Consider the following 10214-nt stretch of genomic DNA (forward strand, 5'->3'; position numbering starts at 1 on the left):
TTTGACTGATAGCTTCCTGAGCCTTGGGAATGATGCGCCTATTTAAGGCAACCTTTTTTTGTAAAAAGAAAAAATCTAATTTCCTTTCAGTTGCACATTGTTGACTCATGTTCAGCTCATTATTCACCAGTTTGCTCTTCCTGTGTTGTACATATGTGGGAGGGAAAAAATGTGAGTCTATCTTTGTTCAGAGAATTAAGATAATAAGAACATCAGAAGAACCCTGGCAGATCAGATCAAAGAGTCTCTCTAGTTCAGGTTCTTGAGGGGCTAACTTGATGCTCCTGGAACGATACAGCAAAAGACAAACACAATAATGAAGGGGTTGGAACATCTTTCCAGTAAGGAAAGGCTCAAGGGTTTGAGCTTTTCATTTACGAAACAAGGCTATTAAGATAGCAGAATGTGATATAACTTAATAGCATTATGCATTTTCCTCCTTCTCCTCGAGTACCAGAATTTGGGCAGCACCCAAATGTGTAGTAGATTCAGGACAGACAGAAGAATGTATTTCTTCCTGGAACATAAAATTGATTTGTGGAACTCAGTGTCACAGGATGTGCTGAAGACTCTAGGCTTTTTAAAGAGGGGACTGGATAAACATATGGAGCAGAGGCCTGTCAGTGGCTATTAGCCACAGTGTATTGATGGAACTCTCTGTCTGGGGCAGTGATGCTCTGTATTCTTGGTGCTTAGGTGGGAGGGCAACAGTGGGAGGGCTTCTAGTGTCCTGGCCCCACTGATGGACCCCCTGATGGCACCTGGGTTTTTTTAGGCCACTGTGTGACAGAGAGTGTTGCACTGGATGGGCCATTGGCCTGATCCAACATGGCTTCTCTTATGTTCTTAAAGGATTTCTAAAGGATTCTCTTGGCTTGACTTCGCGAACGAAGTTTTAAGAAGGGTGCAGTAGTCCACGTCTGCTGCAGGCTCGCTGGTGGCTGACAAGACCAATGCGGGACAGGCAGATCCGGCCACAGTGGCTGCAGGGAAAAGTCTGATTTGGGGTATTCTGAAGTGTAAGGACTTCTCTGGTGTCTCTGGTGCCCAAGGTCAAATTAATTCATGCCGCAGTATTCCTCATGACTATGTAAGGGGATGAAAGTTGGACAAAGAAGAAAGCTGACAGGAAGAAAGTAGATTCCTTTGAAATGTGGTGTTAGAGGAGAGTTTTACGGATACCCTGGACCACCAAAAAGGCAAATGAGTGGGTTCTAGATCAAACCTAGCCTAAACTCTCCCTAGAAGCTAAAATAACTAAACTGAGGCTATGGTACTTGGGTCACATTGGCTGATTCCAGACTGCTGGCTCAGGGCGACAGCATGCTGACCTGGAAGTGAGCTGGTGGAAACTGGAGTGCCCCAGAGTGTCCAGATGGCCCGCAGAACAGAGATGGGCTGCGGGTGCCCCAGGGAGCATCCAGAGCACTCATGCACCTTTTCTGCTGCTCCCTGGGTGCTTTCCAGTCATCCAGATGGCTGAGGTGCCCCAGCAATTAGGTACCACTTTGCAAGTGGTGCCTTTTTGAGTCAGCTCCAGGTGAGTCAGGGATCGGTTGGGGGCAGGAGCAGAATGGCAGGCAGATGTGCACATTTGAACATAAGAACATAAGAGAAGCCATGTTGGATCAGGCCAACGGCCCATCAAGTCCAACCCTCTGTGTCACACAGTGGCAAAAAAATGTTATATACACACATACACTGTGGCTAATAGCCACTGATGGACCTGTGCTCCATATTTTTATCTAAACCCCTCTTGAAGGTGGCTATACTTGTGGCCGCCACCACCTCCTGTGGCAGTGAATTCCACATGTTAATCACCCTTTGGGTGAAGAAGTACTTCCTTTTATCCATTTTAACCTGTCTGCTCAGCAATTTCATCGAATGCCCACGAGTTCTTGTATTGTGAGAAAGGGAGAAAAGTACTTCTTTCTGTACTTTCTCCATTCCATGCATTATCTTGTAAACCTCTATCATGTCACCCCGCAGTCGACGTTTCTCCAAGCTAAAGAGTCCCAAGCGTTTCAACCTTTCTCCATAGGGAAAGTGCTCCAGCCCTTTAATCATTCTAGTTGCCCTTCTCTGCACCTTCTCTAATGCTATAATATCCTTTTTGAGGTGCGGCGACCAGAACTGCACACAGTACTCCAAATGAGACCGCACCATCGATTTATACAGGGGCATTATGATACTGGCTGATTTGTTTTCAATTCCCTTCCTAATAATTCCCAGCATGGCGTTGGCCTTTTTTATTGCAAACGCACACTGTCTTGACACTTTCAGTGAGTTATCTATCATGACCCCAAGATCTCTCTCTTGGTCAGTCTCTGCCAGTTCACACCCCATCAACTTGTATTTGTAGCTGGGATTCTTAGCCCCAATGTGCATTACTCTGCACTTGGCCACATTGAACCGCATCTGCCACGTTGACGCCCACTCACCCAGCCTCAACAGATCCCTTTGGAGTTCCTCACAATCCTCTCTGGTTCTCACCACCCTGAACAATTTAGTGTCATCCGCAAACTTGGCCACTTCACTGCTCACTCCCAACTCTAAATCATTTATGAACAAGTTAAAGAGCATGGGACCCAGTACCGAGCCCTGCGGCACCCCACTGCTTACCGTCCTCCACTGCGAAGACTGCCCATTTATACTGACTCTCTGCTTCCTATTACTCAGCCAGTTTTTGATCCACAAGAGGACCTGTCCTTTTACTCCATGATTCTCAAGCTTTCTAAGGAGCCTTTGATGAGGAACTTTATCAAAAGCTTTCTGGAAGTCAAGGTAAACAACATCTATCGGGTCTCCTTTGTCCACATGTTTGTTCACCCCCTCAAAGAAATGCAACAGGTTAGTGAGGCAAGATCTTCCCTTGCAGAACCCATGCTGAGTCTTCCTCAATAGCCCGTGTTCATCAATGTGCCTACTCATTCTGTCCTTGATAATGGTTTCTACCAACTTTCCCGGTATTGAAGTCAGACTGACTGGCCTGTAATTTCCCGGATCTCCTCTGGAACCTTTTTTAAAGATGGGGGTGACATTTGCTACCTTCCAGTCCTCAGGAACGGAGGCAGATTTCAATGAAAGATTACAGATTTTTGTTAGAAGATCCACAAGTTCAACTTTGAGTTCTTTCAGAACTCTCGGATGTATTCCATCCGGACCCGGTGACTTATTAGTTTTTAATTTGTCTATCAGTTGTAGGACCTCCTCATTTGTCACCTCAATCTGACTCAGGTCTTTCAACACCCCTTCCAAAATTAGTGGTTCTGGGGCGGGCAAAAAGTTCTCGTCTTCCACAGTGAAGACGGAGGCAAAAAATTCATTTAGCTTCTCAGCCATTTCCCTATCCTCCTTCAGTAATCCTTTTACCCCATGGTCATCCAAGGGCCCCACTGCCTCCCTGGCTGGTTTTCTACTTATAATATATTTGAAGAATATATTTGAACATCCTTTTTTCATGTGCTCGCCTGCTGTCCCTGGTACAGCTGAAACTGCCCATCTGAACCCAGCCATTGTTGATGTAGTAGAAGGCAGTAGGAGAAGACTTCCTTCAGGAACTCATTCTTCACCTTTGCAATTATGGTAAGAACATCAGAAGGGCCCTTCTGAATTCGACTCAGGTAGTCAACCACATGTTTCTAGGAAGCCCATAAGCAGGGCATAAAAGCAACTGTCTTCCCCCATTCTTTGCCCCCCCCCCAAAAAAAAAAATTGGAATTCACAGGTATATTGCTTCTGTACAAGGCGGTACCATTCTTAGGTAGCATAGAAGTGCTGTAATAGACCATGAATTCATCTAATCCTTTATAGCAATATTAGTGTTGCCTTGCAGGAACAGATGCAAATATTCATCTGGTCTAGTATTCTTTCTCCAAAAGTGGTCAGTCAGATGCTTTCAAGAAGTCCTCAACTGGGGCAGGAACAAAACAGCCCTCCCCTGAAATTTTCCACTCAGGAACTGGTGCCTTAAAGGTATGCTGCCTCTGAAAGTGGAGGCTCCATTCCACTTCAATGGCTAACGGCTGTTAATAACCTGATCCTCTACAACTGATTCTGATTCTCACAAAAGTGCTTGTAGGTCATGCCAAAGCTTCATCTTCCTTTATCCCATGCCTTTACACCACCCATTTTTATCCCACCCTTCCCTCACTAGATGATTCTCTGCTTCACCACAACCCCATGAGATAGGTTAGGCTAATAGACAGAGAGTATCCTGGCTTCCAGTCAGTCACCCAGTCACGTTCATGCTTATTGGCAACTGAACCCAGATCATAGTCCAATACTCTAACCACTCCAGGACAAATCACTCCAGATGGCTCCCAAAATAAACAGTTTTAAAGGGGATTCGATAGATTCATGGAGGATAAGTCTATCAATGGCTATTAGCCATGGTGGCTGAGGGGAACCTCCACATTCAGGTCCTTTGAATCCCAGAGCCAGGAGACAACATCAGGGGAAGGCCTCGGCCTCTCTGCCCTCTTGCTGGCCCACCAGAAGAACTGGTTGGCCACTGTGTGAGACAAGATGCTGGACTAGATGTACCGTTGGTCTGATCCAGCAGGGCTATTCTTATGTTCTTATGAAGGCCTTGGCCCCTATGCCTTGTTGTTGGCTCTCCAGAAGAACTGGTTGGCCATTGTGTGAGACAAGATGCTGGACTAGATGGACCATTGGTCTCATCCAGCAGGGATCTTCTTATGTTCTCATGAAGCCCTTGGCCTCTATGCCCTGTTGTTGGCTCTCTAGAGGAATTGGTTGACCATTGTGTGAGACAAGATGCTGGACTAGATGGACCACTGGTCTGATTCAGGGTTCTTATGTTCTTATACTATGTTGGATCTATCAATTGGCTAGCTTGACCCTTCCAGGAAACTCCCAAGTCATTTTTTTAAAAAAACAATTATGTCAGACAAGATGCCAAATGGGTAAATATTTGGTTTTTGTTGCCTGTGAAAAGGAAGAGGAAGAATCAGCGTCAGCAGGGGAATGTGACCCTGGAGTTGTTTGTGGTCTGAATCAACAACGTCTATGGCAAAGATACCAGCAGCAAGCTGTTGTGCAGCAGTGTGGGTTTCACACCAGAAGATAGAATCAGCAGGCCGACCTCAGGGAAATCACTCAGTGTGTGCTCACTTTACAGCTTGTAGGAAATAAATTGCACTGCCCCCTCCCCTCCCTTTTAAAGAAATTGATCCCCGTAAACATTTTTTTTTAAAGTTTCATTTTCTTTCTGGTCCCCGCCTTGTGTGTTGTTCCTATGTAGGCTGATAACACTTATCGTCTCTCTCTCTCTCTCTCTCCATAATTATAGGTCTCTTTGGAAAACTGGCTTCAGAGCAGAATTTTTGTTATTGGTTTTTAAAAGATTTTTTATTGGTTTCCAGCACCATTATCAGGGTTTTTTTTTCTTCTTAAAAGGTTGTCTGACCCGCCTCCATGACCCAATTGGTTATTGATTGTGACACTAAATGACACAATAGTGGGCCACAGGAGAGAGATGGCTGAACGTCAGCGAGGGATGAGACAATTTCACCCTGTTCCTTATTTTGCTGTTATTGCTTCAAAAGGTCTGTTCTAAGCTGCATTCCATTCCTCGTGAATTCTGCTTGAACAAGGAGAGTTTCTAAAATTACGTCCAGCATGTGCTGTTTGCTACATTTCAGTTCCTTCAGTTCATTTATTTCTCCTTCCTCTATATTTTCAGTGTGCAAACGGGTGCATTAATAAAACACAGCAAAAAAAAAAAAAAAGAACCTCTGATGAAATTGCATGTGGAGGTCCGTCAAGGTACTTTTTTGCATTGCATTTGACTTGCGAGTACAGGAGCCCTTGTGTATCAGAAAAACACCACACAGAAATGATCTGGGTGCAATGCAGCAATCATATCTGGGCCTGGGTCCAGATGGGCAGTTTGGTGTAGTGATTACATGCGCAGACTCTTACCTGAGGGAACTGGATTTGATTCCCCACTTCTCCACTTTCAGCTGCTGGAATGGCCTTGGGTCAGTAGGCTTCCCAACCCCCCCGCCCTGGCGGGAGACCTCTGAATTCGCAGCCTCATCCCCTGCTCTCCAAAAATCGGGAAGCGGGGTGTGTGTGTGTGGGGGGGAGAACATACCTGTAGGCTTCATGTTGTTGTAGAGCTCCTGAGCCATTTGTAAAATGTGTGCCCCATTAAGGCTGGGTAGGAAACAGGAAACAGGAAGGGCTTCGGAGAACGGCCCCTCCCTTTCTTTTGCTTTCGTTTTCACAGCAAGTAGAATTCTCCGGAAGAAGATCTAGTAAGTATTTGTGTGTGTGAGAGAGAGGGAGGGGGCAGGGGATTCCCTGGTTTGGAGGCCCTCCCCCCACTTTAGAAAGCATGGGCGGGGGAGGGAAATGTCTACTGGGTACTCTGTTATTCCTTATGGAGAACGATTCCCATAGGGAATAATAGGGAATTGATCCGTGGGTATTGGGGGCTCTGGGGGAGCTATTTTTTGAGGTAGAGGCACCAAATTTTTAGTATAGCATCTAGTGCCTCTCCCCAAAATACCCCCCAAGTTTCAAAACAATTGGACCCGAGGGTCAAATTCTATGAGCCCCAAAAGATGGTGCCCCTATCCTTAATTATTTCCTATGGAAGAAAGGCATTTAAAAAGGTGTGCTGTCCCTTTAAATGTGATGGCCAGAACTCCCTTGGAGTTCAATTATGCTTGTCACAGCCTTGTTCCTGGCTCCACCCCCAATGTCTCCTGGCTCTGCCCCCAAAGTCCCCAGATTTTTCTTTAATTGGACTTGGCAACCCTATGGGTCAGCCATAGCTCTTGTAGAAGTTGTCCTTGAAAGGGTAGCTGCTGTAAGAGCTCTCTCAGCCCCACATACTTCACAGGGTGTCTGTTGTGTGTGTGTGGGAAGGTAAAGGAGATTGTGACCACTCTGAGATTCAGAGTATAGAGCAGGATACAAATCCAATTTCTTCTTCTTCTTCTTCTTCTTCTTCTTCTTCTTCTTCTTCTTCTTCTTCTTCTTCTTCTTCTTCTTCTTCTTCTTCTTGTAAATTACTTTTTTTTGCAGTGTGTAATCAATGTACATATGTACTGTTAATGCAACAGAGGTGGGAAGATATAATGATACATTTCTTATTGTTGATGTGGACTGTTTTATTCTCTTCTATTGCTGTTTGTTTATCTTTATGTCCCTTAGGTTATGTTCTCCTTATAGCTTTATGTCTAATTTGGCCGTGAGCTAAAAGCCAGTGGATTAGAAGACAGGAGAGGAGGCATAGCTGAAAGAGCAAGCGGTGCTATCCTAGAGAGGGGAAGGTAGCTCCCCCTAGTAACATCATTACATAAAGGTAGATCTTCATGATTGATTGGTACAGAAGCTTTGATTAAGAAGAATTGCATGAACTTTTGTTCTCTGGAGGCAGAAAGACAATATAAAACAGCTAATTGGCAAAGAGACGAGGGTTTGATATGTTATCTGTCATTGACTTAATAGTTTCCAAGAGGCAAGAGAAGCTTCACTTGACCAGGTTTGCAATAGCGTTTCATCAACACAGGTGTGGTTCCATATGTACAAAGCGGGAGACGTATTGCATTTCAGCATTAGAGCTGGAACTGAGTTAAATGCTGGGATACCACAATTCTCCCTATCCAGATTTCTCCACTGAATTTGGATTTCCAAATTATCGGGTCTTTGAAGTGGAGAATTCTGATTAAGAATTATCAATTCATTTTTTTAAAAAAAAAAAAAGTTTTAAATTTGGTTTTGAGCACTGCAGATGCAACATTTGCTTTAACCTTCATTTCCTTTGCTTAATTCATAACTTTTCTCATCTGCTACATTACCAGGATGTGTGCAAACACTGCAAAAAAAGTAATTGAGATATGGTTATATTCTTCAGTTCATCATTATTTTGATGCAATCTTCTACTAATGCGCAAAAGCATTTTGTGAGCCTAAGCTGTAATGTTCCTTCATGTTAAGAGAGCCAGCTGCGGCATAGTGGTTAAGCCTGGCGGACTCTAATCTAGAAAACTGGATTTGAGGCCCCACTCCTCCAGTCATACCCTCTCAGCTAACCTGCCTCCCAAGGTTGTTGTAAGGATAGTTGTGAGCAGGGTTTTTTTTTTTGTAGCAGGAACTCTTTTGCATATTTGGCCGCACCCCTCTGATGCAGCCAATCCTCCTGGAGCTTACAGTGGGCCCTGTAAGAAGAGCCCTCTTGGAAGATTGGTTATATAAGAGGGGTGTGGTCTAATATGCAAAGGAGTTCCTGCTACCAAAAAAAAGCCCTGGGTCTCCATAGGGGAGACAACTGGGGTATAAAAGAAGTCAGTAAATAGGATGGCACTGCACTGTGTGGATTTTAGCTGCTTTTTATTAGAGGTAGAAGATTCCTTTTTGACACGGGCTTTGTGTGCCGCTTCACTTATCCTCCCCCATCCCTTACCTGATGTCAGAAATGTATATATTAACTTCTCAAAAAAACATTTCTAAGCTGCTTATTATATGCTCCCATAGATAATAATACAGTTATCTCGCTGCAGAGCCTTGAACGTTCAAGGAGTGCATTGTAACAGTGACAGATTTAGTTCTGGGCCATTAATGGAATAGGTAGATTGACGTCTCAGACTTAAATGCAAGGCATAATGGATTCTCAGTGAAAATATTGAAGGACATTAAAATGAGGCTTGGTCCTTGGCATCTTTTCCATCAGGTATTTCTCCGGTGGCTAAACATGCCCTTTCCTTCTTTTTTTTGGCAGTGGGAGGTCTGCAGATGGGAAATTCTAGTTCTACAAGCATAAACAGCTTCAGGAGGGGATTGAATAAGCATATGGAGCAGAGGTCCATCAGTGGCTGTTAGCCACAGCTTATCATTGGAACTCTCTGTCTGGGGCAGTGATGCTCTGTATTCTTGGTGCTTGGGGGGCACAGTGGTGGGGAGGCTTCTAGTGCCCTGATCCCACTGTGGACCTCCTGATGGCACTTGGGTTTTTTAGCCACTGTGTGACAAGTGTGACACAGAGTGTTGGACTGGATGGACCATTGGCCTGATCCAACATGGCTTCTCTTATATTCTTATGTAAATTCGGAAGGAAATTTGCCAAGGCTGCATATGCCCTGTGATCCAGTTGTGATGGATAAGACACTGATGGAATGATGCTATGAACAGGGTTGTTGGGAAGGCTGGGGGTAGGGACATGGAAGGTGCAAACTGGAGGTGACAGTGGGTAGGTCTTGGAACCACTGGAAACTATGGCAAAACCTTAGAGTTTCTAAAGATTCCTATAGCTACGTACAGTGACTTCCTGGTTGTAACTGGAAATGGCATGCGGGTGAGAAGGCAAAAGTGTTTTTTTATTTCTCTCTGCTTAGAACTGTGCTAGGCAACAGTGACAATTGGCAGGAGGCAGGGATGCCAAGTTCCCTCTGCTCCCTGTAGCCGGGGGTGGGGGGGACTTTCACGTGCGCACAAAGCATGTGCACGACACTATGACGTCACCCAGAAATGACATTCCTCGCAGCCGTTCTAGGCATTTTCGGGAAAACTCTATGGTTTTCCCGGATGCTCTAATCATTTGGGAGGGAAAAACTCTTTGGTACCAATTGTACCAAAGAGGTTTCCCTCCTAAATGGCTAGAGCATCTGGGAAAACCATAGACTTTTCCTGGAAACACCTAGAGTGGCCACCGTGCGATGTCGCCGGCACAATGATGTCACTTCCAGGTGATGTCATCAAGCCAACAAAGTCGGGGGAAGTTCCCTCGACTGGCCCAATGTGGGCTGGTGGGTTGGGAAGGGCAGTGGAGGGCATTCAAGCCTCATTCTTTAGACAAATTCTTGGTATGCCAAAATGTGTGTCCTACTTTGCTCTCTGCTCTGAAGTGGGTCAGTCTTTGGTGGAGACAAAAGCCTAGATTGCAGTGTTTAAATTCTGGCTCAAAATTCACTTTAGAACAGATCCTAACAGCCTTCTTGATTGTATGAAAAGAGACCCATATATTTCATCCTGGACAGCAGTGCTTATGTCCAAACTTAAGCAGTTGGGGATACAGGTTGACGATTTTTTTACTTCTGATGAGTCATATATCTTCAGATGTATTAAATTGAGACTGTGGGAGTTGGAGGAAACAAAACTACGACCAACAGACCTTTATATTTGCTCCCCAGCTTTCTTAGGTCTTCATGCTTTCTTCTGCAAAATGCCCCATTATCAATCAGA

Source organism: Heteronotia binoei, chromosome 12 (assembly GCF_032191835.1).
Source record: "Heteronotia binoei isolate CCM8104 ecotype False Entrance Well chromosome 12, APGP_CSIRO_Hbin_v1, whole genome shotgun sequence".
In the NCBI taxonomy this organism is placed as follows: Eukaryota; Metazoa; Chordata; class Lepidosauria; order Squamata; family Gekkonidae; genus Heteronotia; species Heteronotia binoei.